Source organism: Poromitra crassiceps (assembly GCF_964638095.1).
Source record: "Poromitra crassiceps genome assembly, contig: HAP1_SCAFFOLD_89, whole genome shotgun sequence".
Taxonomy (NCBI): Eukaryota; Metazoa; Chordata; class Actinopteri; order Beryciformes; family Melamphaidae; genus Poromitra; species Poromitra crassiceps.
The window spans coordinates 730972-748344 of NW_028152245.1; the positions used below are offsets into that span (position 1 = coordinate 730972).

Sequence of the window (17373 nt, forward strand, 5' to 3'; positions counted from 1 at the left end):
TGTTTACTTGGCCACAGCGCTAGTGTCTGATATTCTTACTACACAGCGGCATCTCCATTATAGCTGGCCGAGAACGCGCAACGTTATTACCAGACCAGAGTAAAAAAAATATATATATATATATATTGTTATTACGCTATCGATAATCGATAATTGATCGTTAATTTTCCCGAATTTCGATTATGGAAATTGTTCAAAATGAACATCCCTAACCACTACTATGATGGTCACTCTAAATGCTGTTTCAGAGCGTTTTCCACCCTGACAAGAACACAATTCCTAAAGAAACACCGAAAATAACTTGCAATTTCTTGGCTTGAAAAAGGTCAAATTTAAAAAGATGCAGTACTATTAATTGACACGAAATATTGGCTATCGCCGACTTGAAAATATCAGATGTCGGAAAATATCAGCATCAGCCTTCAAAAAGCCATATAGGTGGAAGCCCATTTCTTACCCTGGTGTCTTCACTGATGTAACCACAGGTGAACTTCTCTCCCTTCACCCACAGCTCACTGGCCTGGGCTCTAGAGGGAAAACACTGTAAACATTAGGGGTGTCACGATACACTCAGTTCACGATACGATACGATACGATACGATACACGATATTGGGTTCATGATAACGATACGATATTTTAACAATATTTTTTTGCGATCGATCATCCTCCACGCTAATTTGAGTAATTTCACCATTTTCATCCTCCGTGTCTGTAACGTCCTCCATTTTGTCTGACTCTGCAAATGAGTTCTTCTCCTTCTTCTACTAGTGTTTCTGCAAATGAGTTGACCGGACACAGACCTGCTTCACCTACTAGACTGAACTCAGAGCGCCCTCGTCTGTTCAAACAAAGCAATGAAAAGGAGAGCGAGCATGCAATCAGGTGCAGATCAGTGCCACCATGTTCAGCTTCTTTTTTTAGCGATATGAGATTTCATCTCAATGATACATATCGTCACGTTTTGATATCGTGATATATCGTGGGACGATATATTGTGACATCCCTAGTAAACATACATGCATGCAGGGACATCAAAACAAAGCAACTTCTTTTCCCCCTAACTTCAGCACTAAAAAATGCACATTAGCCTTTTGTTTAATTTACACATACTATCAGTTGGGTGCTTGCTGATCATAGAAAAACTGTAGATACATGTTAACATATTCCCCAGTGTACACCTACTTCATGTCACTAGTGTAAATGCCTTGACGTAAACACAATGTACATAATATGCTTGATAATGCCTACAAACGTTAGGGTTGTGCTACAACCCAGGTTTTACGAGTGAGAACGAGAGCTCTCACTAGTGCCTTAAACGCTGCAACGCAGCCCTATGGAAGACTGTTATTTTGCTCCAAAATTACTTTTCATTAAAACCTGACCACCCACCCGTAGGTGGCGTGGTACCCCCTGGGGCTGACACGGATCCACGTGACTACGTCACGTCTTGCCAGCCCAGGGAATAATCACTCTAATTTCTTCCAGCCCGCTGAGATCCGACGCACCCCGTGACGCATTGACACAGCAAGGCTGGGTAGTGAGAGCTCTCGTTCTCACTCGTAAAACCTGGGTTGTAGCACAACCCTAACGTTTTACTTCGTTTCGAACTCAAGCTCTCACTAGTGCCTCCATTCAACCGACCTTGCTGCCGGGAGCACCCCACAGGGCGACCCGAAAGGCACCGGTGAACCACGGCCATATGGCAACGTTTATGCCTAACCGTCTGACATATTAGAGTGGCAACGATACTACTTTCTTGCCACCAACAGCACCGCGTGCGCGAACTGCGCACCGGACACGTCGAGACTGTAGTACCTGACAAAAGTGTGATGAGAGGACCATGAGGCCGCGGCACACATGTCCTCCACCGACACACCGCGCAACAACGCAGAGGATGTCGCAACACCTCGCGTAGAAAGCGCCTTGATACCCTCCTGGGGAACCTTGCCCACGGCAGAGTATGCCAACGCGATCGCCTCCACTATCCAGTGTGATAAGCGATCCTTGGAAAGGGGTCCGCCCTGGGCCCTTTGCCCAAAGCAAACCAACAGCTGATCTGTAATGCGTAAAGAACGCGTCCTGGCCACATAGGCCGAGAGCGCCCTTACGGGGCACAGCATGAGCAAACGTCTCTCCTCGCCCGTCTCTAACTGAACGGCGGGGGACAGAATGCTGATAAGTCTATGACCATAGACCTAAAGCTGACATTAATAATCTTAGGTTGGTAAGCCGGGTTAGGTCGCAACGTAACCCTGCGCCCATCATTACCACACAGGCCTGCTGCACCGAGAGGGCAATCAGGTCACCAACTCTCTTTCCTGACGACAAGGCCAGCAGCAGCGCGGTCTTTAAAGACAGAACCCTTAAATCGGCGGAGTCCAAGGGCTCAAACGGATGACCCGTTAGCCCGTCCAGCACCGTAACCAGGTCCGATTTGGGAAAAAAAACGCACCGCGACGGCGGGCGCAGTTTACGCGCCCCTTTCATGAGGCGCAAGACCAAAGGGTACGCCCCCACGGGGCTCCCTTCAATTCCCCTATGGCACGCAGAATCGTGGCTACGTACACCTTAAACGACTGCGGGGACTGACCCGCGTCAAGCAGGCTCTGAAGGAAACAGAGAACTGGTCGCACACTGCAGTTCACTGGATCCACGCCCTTACTTGCTGCATAGTGCATCCCACATTATCAGGCAAGCCCTGGGCTAGCAACTGGTCCGGTTCAGGAGCCAGACCGCTAGCTTCCACCTGCCTGGGGAGGGGTGGAACACCTCCCCCTCCGCCTGGGATAGGAGATCGGCCCGTACCGGCAATGCCCAGGGCGGATCTTGCGCCAGGGAGACCAGGTCCGCAAACCATGTCTGCCTGTGCCAAACAGACTAAAACGAGCCGGAGGCGCTGTTCCCTCACCCTGTCCAACACCTGACGGATCAGGGGGGGGTCGGGGAAACGCATAGAGCCCCTCCCTCGGCCACGCGTGCGCTTTTAGCGCATCATGACCTAACGGGGGCTGTCCTCCTGGATCGAGAACCACAGTGGGCAGTGTGTCGCGCACCGCGATGCGAGAGATCGACGCAGGCGCGACCAACCCTGGCCCAAACCTGTTCCATCACCCGAGGGTGGAGGCACCACTCCGTATAACGGGGATTGCCTCGAGACAGCAGGCCGGTCGTAACTCCGCCGTCCCGGCAGATAGACCGCTGACACTGAAAGGAGACGGGGATACACCCGCAGGTGAATCCCCGCTATGGTTCAGCGCCCCCGACCGCACACCGCCCTGTTTGTTCAGGTGGGCGATCGCTGCCCTATTGTCCGAGCGAATCAGCACATGGTGCCCATGTGTGAGCCGCTGGAAGTGTTACCTCCGCATGCCGGGGGGACTGCGGAGGCAACGTTCTCTTTCGAGTCTGGCCACACGCGGACTTGTCCGGCAGTGCGGTCCCCAAGAGAGCTCCCAACCAACAATGGGCCCATGGCGCCATTGATGGTGGGCTTGTCCTGAGGCAGAGCCCGGCGAATCGCCTTCAGCTCTAGCACGTTTATGTGGCGAAGCTCCTGAGCCTCCCACCGGCCGTTCGCCGAAAAATGCCCGCAAATCGCACCCCCTCCCCAGAGGGAGGCGTCTGTGCGAATCACCATCCTGAGCGGGACAGGGCCCCACCGAGTACCTCTCGAGAGGTAACGGGGGTCCGCCCATATAGCCAGCGCCCGCCAGGCCTGACCTGTCAGAGGAACCCTGCGATGACGGTCCCCGGCCGAGTCCAGGCGAAGCCTGAGAACCATATTTGGACCACGAGAGCATGTGTAGCCTCCCTAGCGGGAGCACATGCAGTGCTGAGGCCATCAGGCCCAACATCACTGTGCACTGATGCACTGACACCGAGGGCACAGACCTAACGTCCTTGGCTTGCTGTCCGAACCGTGCGAGCCTGTCGCTCTGGCGAAAGGCTCGCAGGAAGTATAGCTCGAGCCCCAGGAAGGTCGCCGCCTGCGCTGGGACGAGGCAACTCTTCTGCCAGTTCACAAAAAACCCTAAGGTTTGCCGGTGATCGGTCACCACCTTGGTATGATCCGCGGCACAGACCCTCGAGTCGGCCGCTAAGAGAACGTCGTTGAGATATAGGAAGACGCGGATCCCCCTCGTGCGGAGGGGAGCCACGGCTGCCTCCACGCACACCGTGAGGGTTCGCGGGCTCAGAGACATGCCGAATGGCAAGCCACAGAACTCGTAAGCCTTCCCCAGGAAGGAGAACCTCAGGTATTTCCTGTGTCTCCTGACCATGTGGACATGGAAGACCGCACCTTCCAGATCCCTGGAAGTAAGCAATCCCCCTGTCTCAACTTGAACAGGCGGGGAAGAGAGCATTCGGGATGGGACTTCCTCAGCGTCTTGTTGAGACGCCGAAGGTCCAATTTTGGACGCATGTAGCCGTCCATGGCCTCCTCCTCCACGGCCAGATCGGGGGTCCCGTCGAACGTGGGTGGGCCAACTGTAGCGCGTATCCCCTCTGGAGGGTGCGCCGTAATGGGGACGGGGGAACATAGATGCTCCCAGGCATCGAGCCTGTTGGACAAGATGGTCTCTTGTGGCCAACGGAGCGGTACCCGTTCCACCACTCCGATCATACTCTCTCCCTCAATGTCCCCATAGGAGACAGTGAACGGTCATCAAAAGCAGAGAGCATATGAACTGAATCAAGTCTCTCTGCCCGCTTCGCGCTCAGAAAAGAGTATCACCGTCTCATCATCGTGGATTGCGAGACTGAACATTTTAGAAACACATTTCTCAAGTTAGAAACTATAGAAATGATCCCTGAAATATAGTCATGAGCATATTGCTGGGCACCGGGACCTTTCGATCCGGTGCCCTGATGGGGGGGCGGGACGTGAGAGGCTACGCCCCCCCGCCGCATGGACAGTTCCGTAGAAGCTGTGCATGCTGGGGGAGAACTTCTTACGCAAGCTCCGCCTACTGACGCGCTGTTGTATCGAAGTAACCCCCCCCCCCCCCTGCCGTGCGCCTTTCGCAGGCTGGGGGGACTGCGGGGGTAACGTTCTCTCTCGAGACGCACGTGGACTTGTCCGACAGTGCGGCCCCCAGGCGAGCTCCCGACCAGCAATGAGCCGTTGGTGCCATTGATGGTGGGCTGTCCTAGGAGCCTCTAGCCGAGGCCAGGCCGTAGCCATGGACCAAGGCGAGTCTTGATGCTGGGTATGAGACCCTGGGCGAGCTCCCGACCGAACTCGGGCCTTGGGCACCGAGGACGGTGGGTCTAAAGCTACAAGCCGCAGGCTGGAACTAAGCCCAGCCTTGGTGAGCCAACCGGTGGGCTTGACCTGGGCGCTGCCAACCGAGGCCAGGCCGTGGCCATGGACCAAGGTGCGCTGTGCCCCCAGCCAGGCTCCCTGCACTTGCAGGGGGCGCCCCAACAAGGGAGTGCGACCCATGGAGAGCTCCCAACCACCCCGGGCCTTGGGCACCAAGGGCGGTGGGCTTGTCCTTAGAGCTACAAGCCAAAGGCTGGCACTGAGCCCAGACCTTGGCGAGCTGTAAGCCCTGCTGGACGCGTAGCGCCAGCAAGGAGCAGTATGTCTATTGTAGCGGAGGTATCTCGCGCCCAATGTACTTAGCACACAGGTACTAACTGCACGGGTGCACGCCAGCTATCTGCAAAATGCTATCGTTCTGTGCTAAACAGTACTAATATTGCTATCTGCACCTATGCAAGGCAAGCTAGCTTTAACACTTCTTTGAGAGCGGACCTTGGTCAGCTCTAAAGAGCTTAGCTGCGGACAAGACCGAAGGTTCAAGGCGCCTGTGCCGCGTGCTCGTGCCCAAGGCCGAAAACGCACTTAACGTGCCGATTCATACTCGGCCAAGTAGTTTTACACACGGCCCATCCCCTCCCTGACCTTCCCTGCTCAGTAGCAAGAGGAAGCAGGAAGCTAACCACTAATAGCAAGGTCCTGCAGGGCGCACCCTATTAGCGGGAGTACTGCTTAAGCACGCTAGCAAGAGGCACAGGCTAGACAGTAAGCAACCCGGAGGCTAGCGAACGTGCGCATGCAATGGTAACGTAAGCGGCAATAGCCCATCCCGAAGGGGGGGCACCAATACCCACAACCTGTTAACCCGAGAGAACAGACGTGGAAGCCACTAGCTAAGCTAGCATAAGCACTGAGAGACAAGCGTGCGCTAACACAAGCCTGCGCACAGGCCGGTGCAGCGCGTCTCTACCCTGAGTAACACGGGGAAGCAAGCGTGACCGCAAGCAAAGGCCAGCGGCCCGCAAAGCTAGTCAATCTCAGAAGAAACTCCTCAGCGGGAGTTGCAATCTAGTAGATGCTAATTGCACGAGGCAAGCAACACTTAGCAGACAAGCAAGCTGGCTAAGATGGCGTAAGTACTGAGAGAAGCGGCCCACACAAGGTGCGGGGCGAGCTCACCTAGCTAGCGAATCGCCCAGCTAAAATCTCAGACGCCAGTAAAAGCTACACTACATTTATGTAGTTTCAAATTAAATGTGCCGGTCGTAACCGGCCAGTAGCCTCACAGCTAATACAGCACCTAGCTGTTCCCCCTCTCTCTGCTAACAGGAAAACGGGGTTACACATCGCTAGATACTGGCTGCATGGGAGCAAGCTAGCTAACTAGCTATTTCACTGAAGAGCATGGCTACTAGCTACTACTCTCGCTTAAGGCGCGCCCTACACAGAGGTAGCTGGCGCGAAGTACTTGGCACACAGACACTAACTGCACGTGTGCACGTTAGCTATCTGCCACAATAACCGGGTGCGTTACCCTGTCTGGGGACGCAGCCAGATATGGAGTGCTACAAGGTAGTCCAAGCTAGCTGCACTGAGCAAACTAGCTAACGCGCGCGCTCTAAAGCCGGCGTTCCTAAAGTACCTAGCAACAGAAACAACCGCACGGATGCAGCTAGCTACTGTGACAACTGTGCTATTTAGCCTGTTGTTCTAGTGCTAACGGTACAAGCTATTCTGCATGTATGCAAACCTAGCTAGAGTTATGAGTGCAGACCTGAGTCATGCGCTCGAGCCTAACAACGTTAAGCCGTTCCCGGGGAAACGTTTCACATCAACTGCACGGCGGCAGTGACAACAGTTAACTAAGGAAGATACTCTTAGCTTTTTAGATGACTTGTTCCGACGCCGCAGGGTGAAGGGTACAGGGTCGGGTCTCCGAAGCCTGCTTTATCCCGTCCACGCGACCCTCTTGAGGTGGGCAAGTCAGCCGGAACGAGCCTAGTATCTAAAGCTATATAATATAACTCCTCGATAACCGCTGAGCTTTCACAAAACACGTCTTCACAGCGGCTGGAAGAAAGCGGAAGTGATTATTCCCTGGGCTGGCAAGACGTGACGTAGTCACGTGGATCCGTGTCAGCCCCAGGGGGTACCACGCCACCTACGGGTGGGTGGTCAGGTTTTAATGAAAAGTAATTTTGGAGCAAAATAACAGTCTTCCATAGGGCTGCGTTGCAGCGTTTAAGGCACTAGTGAGAGCTTGAGTTCGAAACGAAGTAAAACTCCACCTTCTGGGTCACATAAGCACAGGTGCTCACCTGTAATAAACAGTATACAAGTGAAAAGCTCACATCTACAAGCTATTCCATATTATGCAGGTATGTCAAACACACATTATGCCTCACCAGACTCTTCTTAAGCCTCCACATGTCACCCCTGCTGATATACTGGTCTTTGAAGGTCAGCTCCACGAGGTCCAGCGTTACATCCTGTGAGGAAAACACACTATAACACCCCATTTACACCTGCTTTTTAAATGTGACCTGTATCCGGAGAAGTTATCTGGATGTTATCTGGTGTAAATGCATCGTGATCAGGATGTGATCAGATCTTCCTGACCACATTGGGGGAGGTAGCCTGGCTCAAATTGTGTTCAGATCTTTTAAACCCCATTTACACCTGTTTTTTAAATGCCACCATTATCCAGATAACTTATCCGGATACAGGTCACATTTAAAAACTAGGGGTAAATGGGGTGTAAGATTAGTACACACAACGCATGTGAACGCGTTGGAAATAATGTGGAGAGCGCCTCCATTGCACACAAAACACAGCGCACTGAGCTTTCTTGTGCTTCGTTTTGTTTTTCCCTGCAGTCGCGTGCAGTACAGTTCAGGACGCAACGATCACACGGATGGTAGCCAGCTAGTTTCATCTGTTTCATGTTGTTGATTATTCGCACTGTAAACATGAAAGCCAGATTATTGGCAATTCTGGCAGCAGCGGAGGTTGAAGATCCCCCTGGCAGGAGAAGAGGTAGGAGGAGTGACTGACGAGCAGCGTGCTTTTCCTCCAAATGTTCAACTTTTTTCAGCTTGAGATGCCCAGAGCGCTCCATCAAAAAACACGAGCCGCCAAGAACGCTTAAACGCCCGGTGTGTTCCTTGAAAGATGAGCTTAGCGCTTAGCGCGTCCTTACCATAGAGAATTAATTGCAGAAAGGCCGCTAAGAGCTGCTGTTGAACTTAAATATGGTCCCGCCACAGAGAGAATTTACCTTAGGGAAGATTTACCTTAGGGTCCACGATGTTCACAATGACATCCTGGTACGCCCGCAGCTTGAAGGCCTGTGCCACTGTCTGGTCCACGCTGATTGTCTCTAGATTAGGAGAAAATATCCATCAGTTAGATATTTTTAGTGAAGGGCAATGGCAGTATGCTTTTGTATATTCTACCGATGGCACAGCAGATGGAAAATCAACCAAAATTGGAGAGACACGGTTTTCACATGACAACAGCGATATGATAAATGTTTGTTATGTCACCGCCAGCTCCATATCTGACCATGTAAATAGCTACAATGCATATTTCTCATATTGAACACTTCGGCCCCTCGAATATTCAATTTATTCTATAAAATGTCACAAATGACAACTGCCTGTAAAAATGTTGTGATATATTACTAGCAGGTTCTAAAGACAACTCCCTTTCTTGTCTATCTGCATAAGAGAAGGATCTTCAGCTAGAAAGCTCTGGGAGGATACATGATCTCTGGGAGGATACATGCCTTCAGGCCCAAAACCCAGACTAGAAACACCAGAGGCAAACTGTTACAGTATAAATAGAGCTCAGGATTTATATTACGCCGGTCAACCTAATAAACTGACAGTTGGATTAAGTGCATTGAAGAAATTGCCACCTTATTTCCCTGCATGTGTACTCTTTTGTTTACCATCTGAAAACATTAGTTGTGCCTGTGTTGGTCCTACTTGGTGCTTGTCTACAGACTGTATGATAGTGCTGTCATCGTTAGGTGAACAGAAAATGCAAATTGAACTTGCTTGTTAATACTGTGTGGAGGGCCACATATAGTATTATTATATTATTATTTACAGTAGATTTTGAGAGCCAAGCCGAGGGCCACTTAAAATCGGTCCGCAATTGGCCCCCGGGCCGGACTTTGGACATGCCTGGCCTAATGGAAAGTAACTTGTAATTTTTTCAATGTGGATGTTCGGTTTATTCAAATGAACAAAAGCCAATAAACATAGTATTGAAAATAAAATGACAACTGCCCATCAGAAGTTTCACAAGAGCCCAAAATTATCAATTTCATACGGATATGAAACAGAGGAAAGCAGCACATTTGAGCATTTGTTAAGCTGTAACCTGCAAATGTTTGGTATTTTTACATGATAAATGACTAAAACGATGAATCGATTATCAAAATTACAATTTCCTATCAGTCGACTAATCGATTTCAGCACTGCAGAGATCATGAAAGTTTTATATAATCTAGTCTCATCTAATCGCTTGTACAGTACATGACAAACACACTGTGAAATACATACGATGTCAGACCATAATTCATGTACCTTTCTGAAGGTCTTCTTTGAGACTCTTCACCTGCAGCAGGAGAGGACTGGGAATTTAAAAGAGAGGATGATTATTTAAGGGAGAGGTTTTCAAAGAGGGAGGCAGGCCTCCCCAGGGGGGTTCCAAACAGTTTCAGGGGAGGCTGACTGTTTTTCTCACTTTTCTAGCGTCAGAAACAAATAAATGGCATTCGACAGACCTTTCTATGTATTTTGGTCTAATCTGAAGTGTGTCAAACAGCAATATCTGGCTATCTTGGGACAATTGTTGAGTGTCTATGGGATCAAATAACACAATGATGATCTCATAGGCATTCAGGAATTGAGTGTGTGTGTATCCCTTTAAGACCGTGAACCGCATTAACGAGGTTCGCGGTCTTAAAGGGATACACACACAAATGAGGGATATACACGCAAATGCTGCATCAGGTATCAATGGGTTAAGTTTCTATAAAGGTTTGTAATTGTATGTATATGCAAGTCTGCCCTGATTCCTTCTCTTTTATGGAGAGGTGGTCTTGCTAAAACCTATTCAAAAATCTTATCAATTTGGCATATATATGATCAAAATAGCACTCATTTAAACAAGATGTCAACCTTTAGAATAGTTCCACCTGTTATTCTCATAATCTTCTTATTTAGATTAAGATGGTGAATCTCATTGTGCCGAATTGTCCAGTGAGCCCTAACGATTACATTAGAGGTCCCCAGCCATGTTCTATGAGAAGCACGGTCACATAAAACTGCCAGATTTGTTGAATGGAGTTGGACATAATGTACCATCTTCTCTCCATACAGGACAGTATCGGGGCAGTCAGAAAAGCTTTTAACCCTAGTCAGCACAACTATGGTTAGTTACTCAATCAAAATGTGACAAATGAACAGCATAAAAAAGGAGTTAACTTTTACCTGAACAAACAGCCAGTAACGTTAGCTAGCTAACTGTCCCGTTGTTGAAATTTCCTAGCCTAGCATGCTGAGACAAGAACTAATAATAACTAAACTAATACTGTCTAACCATGAACAACTAACAACACTACCCACGAACCTCAGTTAAGTAAGTTACTAAAGATGTCTGGAACTTTGTTGTTTTGGAAAGGCAAACAAAAATACGTCTGCTTCGCATGACGAAAAGTAGACAGGAGTACGCTAGGCTAGGCTAGGCTAACAACTAGCCTAGCATAACACATCCGAGCACACAGGCAGCACAAAGCCAGCACCAAGAGACTGAAGAAACTCACTGACTTTACCTGTAGCTTAACGCTACAACTTTTAACCAGGACTTTTATCAGGAACTACTAGATACTCAGATAAACACAAAGAACGTGAAAGGCAGATAGGGCCGAGACGAGTGGAAAGTAGCAGCAAAGCAGCGTTTACTGTCGGCAGCAGTGTACTGGAATGTCAGAACAGGGAAGGGAGGGGCAGGGCGCGCGCCGCGGGCCCGGGCTGGGTACCAGCGTTGCCAGACGTACGATAATTATCGTATTTGTACGATAATTTCGACCTCTGTACGATCAATAATCCCCAAATCCCCCAAATGTACGATCATTTCATCATTTTGTGACACTTAGACAAATCCTACGTCTATCACTCTATCTGTTTATACAATCATCTCTTCAAACAACATATTTGCTGCCAATACGTGCAGGGTGTTTTGTTGTTGTTGCAACGCAGGCTGAGATCACAGTGTTGAAAAATCATGCCAAGTCCAAAAAGTAGCCTGTGATCAGCCGCAGTCCCCCCGCGCTGGGGTTGGGGGCGTACGATAATTTCACTCCAAAAACGATAATTTTGAACCTCTGGTACGATAATTCAACATTTGCCATCTGGCAACACTAGTGGGTACAGCGATAGTGACGTCACTAAAACTATGCTCTCGCACAAATCCATGTGCTCTCGTCTACGAGAGTTCATGGGGGAGGGGGGGGGGGGTTCATGGGGGTAACATTAAAACACTTTCATCTATTTATTTGAAGCTTAGCCTATGTTTAATATGACCATCCAAGATTGTAACAACATATACAAAATTAAGAAATGCATAATAGGGCCCCTTTAAAGAAAACATACTTTATTGATGAAAGCTCGTGTCCTTACTGTATATAAAGCTGCATTAGTTACTGTAAAAATTGACCCTCATCAAAGATCCCCCCCAACGGTGACATTTGTATCCCTGGGTTAATTTTAAAGTCTAAGATGAACCCAGGGATACAAACGTCACCTAGTGATGTCACCAGTGATGTCATAAATCACTGATGGTGTCTATGGCTTTCCGGCAGACTGGATGCTTGCGGCACATTGCTGGATCTCGCAGTTGGATGGTCTCACTCTAGACCTGGCTACAGATGGATAACACTAAACTCACTCACTCTCTCTCTCACACACACACACACACGACCAAACACATGATCTCCTGGCTGATCCCTGGGCCATCGCAATCACCCTTTAAAGATCAATTGTTACCACTATAGTGTCCCAATTAATTTCTGGTGCAAATGACAGCAATGTATTTCATACACTATATTAACCAAACAGCTGTTGAGTGACATCAAATACAAAGATGGACATGTAGTAAAACTTGTATTACTTTTTTCAAGTCAAAAAACAAACAGAAGATACAGAGAATGATACAGTGGCAATGTTATTCTTTAATCTTTAATTTAAACCTTCGTTTCCTGAGACATGTGAAGTTTTTTCCAACTCAAAACCCTGTCTCACCCTTTTGACTCAAAACTCGCTCTCTGCACCCTAAGTCAGTAGTTCCCAAACTGGTGTATGAAACTAGAAGACCTAAAGCATCAGTTGGTATCAATCAACCATGTCATGCCAGCTTGTCAGGAAGGTGGTTAAAGTACACTCCAGATTTAGGCTACATTTTTGTGAGGGGGGGGGGGAACATTTTCAAAGGGGTCCTCTTTTTCACAGCTTAATGTTGGCAGGTGTGTGTTTGCCCAAACCAAATCAGCAACAAACAAAAATGCAGTGGAAGTGGTCCCTGGGAAATTTGGTTGGGTACATATAGTGGTACTTGGTCTGAAAAGTTTGGGAACCCCTGTCTTATACTATATTACACACAAATGTCTAAGGTCTTGGTTTCACATTCAGGTGACTCATTGACATTCAAATCCTCCCTCCACCACAGATAGCAATTGAATATTTACTCTCCTGTGTGGACTATCATGTGTGTTTTCAAACTTGTTTTTAAACCAAAAGCTTTACCACAGACTAAGCAATGAAATTGTTTCTCACCTGTGTGGACTATTATCATGTGTTTCTTCATGTGTCCCTTAAGACCAAAAGCTTTACCACAGACTGAACAATTAAATTGTATTTCTCCTATGTGGACTAAAAAGTACAAAAAAGGCACGCACATCCAGTGAAGGGTTAAAACCAGGTGCAGGACCGAAGTGCAAATAAGTAATAAAAATAGTCCGCACTGGCAGCTGCTCCCAAATATTTATTTGACCACAAAAAAGTGACATTTCGGGCAAAGCCCTTCCTCAGACATAAATGTAGTGTAGGGACACACCCCTTAAGTACCCTCGCAGGGGTCACCTGACACATCATGTGATACATATAATTAAACATACAGTGCACTTGTTCACATAATCAAATGGCAATATCAAAACATAATTGTCTCAAAGGACAATAATGGAAGTTTTCAGAACAACTTGAATATCACATAAACTGGGGTTATCAGGTATAAACCGTCATAATGAAATGTAATATTTAAGAAGAAAGTGTGATGTGAACTATTACAAGGTGGTCTCTACTACTTTGAAATTGTGGTAGTAGTAAAAAAGTATATGACGATACCACAGCTGTGAAGAAAATGACACCGGACAGAGATACTAGACAGAGCAATATTCACTACGATGTGGACATAATGAGATTAGCACACACAAAAGCACACCTACAAGCACACCTGCAAAAGGACTACAAATGACTACAAAAATGGCCGCAAGTCAAAATCTTCATTCAGCCCTTTTGGGGCTCGAGTGTCCAGGGTGAAAATCCAAAAGGCCTCTCTTTTAAGTAGTAGAGAGTTGATGTCACCTCCACGTACAGGGTGTTTAACAAGTTCAATGCCAGAATATCTAAGAGAAGAAACATTGTGAGAAGCTTGTGTGAAGTGGACAGCCACTGGGCTTCTGATGTCATTGTTGCGGATGTTGGATCTGTGTTCTGAGATTCTGGTCTTAAGTGGTCTGGTGGTTTTGCCTATGTAGGCGAGGCCACATGGACATTTGAGCATATAGATGACATTATTACTTTTACATGTTATCACTCCTTTGATGTTAAAGGGCTTTCCTGTACGTGGATGAGTAAAAGTGGTGGCTTTGTGTGTAAAGTTACACTGTGTGCAGTTGCCGCATCTGTAGTTACCGTGAGGGATAGACTGTAAAAAGTGGGGCTGGGTAGGAGGTGGGAGGTAGGCTCTCACAAGCAGGTTTCTTAAGTTAGGTGGTCTCTTATAGACGATCCGAGGTGGTGTGTCAAGGGACTTGAGAGCTGGATCAGATTCTATAATGTGCCAGTATTTTTGAATAAAAAATTGAAATTCCCTGCCTAGGGGTGAATACTGGATTATACAATTAACTCTAGATTCAGATGCTCTGGATCTGGTGTGGCTGAGACACTCTGCTTGTGATACATTTTCAAAACGGTGACGTGACCCATTGATGTTTATACTGTCTCTGTTGGAAACGTGTTTCTAGGTCAGCAGCCTGGGCTTGAAAATCATCATCAGAGCTACAGATACGGCGAATGCGGTTGAACTGAGAGATGGGCAGACTTCTTTTGAGTGGAATTGGATGGAAAGAGTGTCCATGCAGAATGGAGTTTCTGTCCGTACTTTTACGGTATAGGTTGGACCCCAGATTATTAGCATCTCTGTATACAAGAATGTCTAAAAAGTTCATCTTATGCCTGTCATATTCCATTGTGAATTTCAGATGACGACTGTTGGTATTGATAAAATTATTATTGTATTATGTTTGTATTGTGTTTCAGATCCTTTCCACACAAAGAAAATGTCATCAATATACCTCTTCCAGTTGCTGATGAAGGGTAGATGTAGGTTGCGATGCTCATTAAAAATGATGTGTCTTCCAGTTGCTGATGAAGGGTAGATGTAGGTTGCGATGCTCATTAAAAATGATGTCATGTTCCATGAGTCCACAGTATAAGGAGGCAAAGCTAGGAGCCATTTTAGCCCCCATGCTCGTGCCTGACACCTGGTGGTAAAAGTCAGAGCCAGACAAAAAGAAGTTAGAGGTGAGCACAATTTCAAAAAGGTCTACAATACATTCAGTACTGGGGGTGCAGTCAGTCCTTTTATTTAAGAAAAACTCTGCAGCCTGTAATCCCCCTTCAAAAGGTACGTTTGTGTAGAGAGATTCAATGTCCATGGTAACAAAAAAAGGAATCTCCGTCTGGTAGCTGAATAGATTGAATCATCTTAATGAACTCCATAGAGTCTTTAACATAGGATGGAAGAGAGATGACAAGAGGTTGGAGGAAATGATCAACAAATGCTGAAATGTGTTCTGTTAGACCGCCGATGGCGGCTACAATAGGGCGGCCAGCAGGTATATCAGCGTAAGATTTATGAATCTTGGGGAGGGTGTACAGCACCGGTGTAACAGGAAAGTCTACCACCATAAATGCATGTTCTGGTTTGGTAATTTCCCCCATCTCGAGGAGCTGATCCAATTTATTTCTGATGCGTCGTTTAAAATCCAATGTAGGGTTTTGACTTAGTTTTCTGTAAAAAGTGGTATTACCTAATTGTCTTTGAATTTCACTGTCATACGCTTGCGAGTGACGTTCAAATCAGATTTGGTGGATCTGCGCGTCCGCACTGAAGACACATCAAGTCAAGTCAAGTTTATTTGTATAGCACATTTCATACACAGAGGCAATTCAAAGTGCTTCACATAAAATGGTTGACAGGAAAATAAAAGAAGAGAATAAAATGGACATTTACATCAGTCGAAAGCAGATTGGAAACTACCTCCATATGTGGTTTGGGACAAGTGACACAAATCAGACTTGGAGCATCCAGACTCATAAAACCAATCTGGATGAAGTCATTAATAGGTCACTAAAGTTCACAAATCAGATTTGGCCTCGTAGTCTGAACATGGCTTAGTCAATTATTATTGATATTGGTTGGTTGATGGGATCCATAGTGTTGTCTCGCTGTGTTTCAGTGTGTACATACCTGGAGTGTTATCAGTGTTTGTCTTAATCGTAGTTTCTTGGGAGACGGAGTTGTGTGTGAACTCTCTGGTCCCCCCTCCTCCTGCCTGCCTCGCTTTGGCACTGCTGAAACCACACGCGCGCGCACACACGCACACACACACACACACACGCACGCACGCACACACACACACACACACACACACACACACACACACACACACACACACACAGACAATATTTCTATATTCTAAACATGGAGCTGCAACAATATGAGAAAGATTGTATATATGAGGTGAGGGTCCTACTATAAAATTACTGTCCTCAACTTTCAGATGCTAAATTCTACTTTGGAATGGGGTTTGGCAATGGACCCCGATTTCTCAGATTTCCATAATTCTTACCAAGGAGGAAATACCTGGTACCATGTGTTCATAGAAGGGAGAAGCCAGCACTCCAAATGTCTTTTCATATGATTTAATTATCCTCAAACCTGGGCAGCAGATAACGGACGTTTCAGTCAAAGACCTTCCTCAGCGTTGTGCTGTGTCAGGCAAAAAAATATGGCTAAATACAATCAAGCCGGAAGTACAATCAATTAGTAAATAAAACATTTTACAACACAATAGGACTTACCAGTAGAAGCAAGGTTCTGATTATCAAGAATTAGAAAAGCATTTAGAATAATAACTTTACAATAATCACAAGTACAAGTGTTGTATAAACAATTATACAATCAAAGCGGAAGTACTTCACAATAAGGCTCTGTATAAAGAACCTCACAATACCACAACGTAGAATGGGCTCAAGTGTGAACCAGGGCTGGACGCCCCATTTACTGTAAGAGGAGGTTGGTTAACCTTACTTGTAGTAAACAGATAAAAGGTCCTATTGTTCTCAGCCCAACTGATAGGATCATAAATACATTAGGAATATATCAAGAATAGAAAATAGAAAATATAATTTTAATAATAATTGAGCCCATTCTACGTTGTGGTATTGTGAGGTTCTTTATACAGAGCCTTATTGTGAAGTACTTCCGCTTTGATTGTATAATTGTTTATACTATATATTTATACTACTATTGTTTATAATAACTCTTTTATTAGCCAGGATGAATATAAATTTATGCTTCAGAAGCATCCTATACGTCCAGTGTTCTATACTCTTCCTAAAATACACAAGAGTTGTGTGGAACCAGTACCTGGTAGGCCCATTGTGGCGGGTACTCAGTCCCTTACAGAACCCATTTCTAAGTACTTAGATCAACACATTAAATCACTAGTGTCCCTACTTCCGTCTTATCT

General features: G+C 46.8%; 1 pseudogene across 1 annotated transcript in view; it reads right to left on the minus strand.

Moving 5' to 3' along the window:
• LOC310800814 (GATOR1 complex protein DEPDC5-like) overlaps nucleotides 1-17373 on the minus strand; it is a 57228-nt pseudogene that overhangs the window by 14464 nt on the left and 25391 nt on the right. Inside the window, exons 8-12 of the transcript in view lie at nucleotides 9863-9909; nucleotides 8561-8646; nucleotides 7673-7756; nucleotides 7551-7585; nucleotides 458-527 (exon numbers count right to left, since the gene is read on the minus strand). The product of the transcript in view is annotated as a GATOR1 complex protein DEPDC5-like (transcript). The remainder of the gene's footprint in view (nucleotides 1-457; nucleotides 528-7550; nucleotides 7586-7672; nucleotides 7757-8560; nucleotides 8647-9862; nucleotides 9910-17373) is intronic.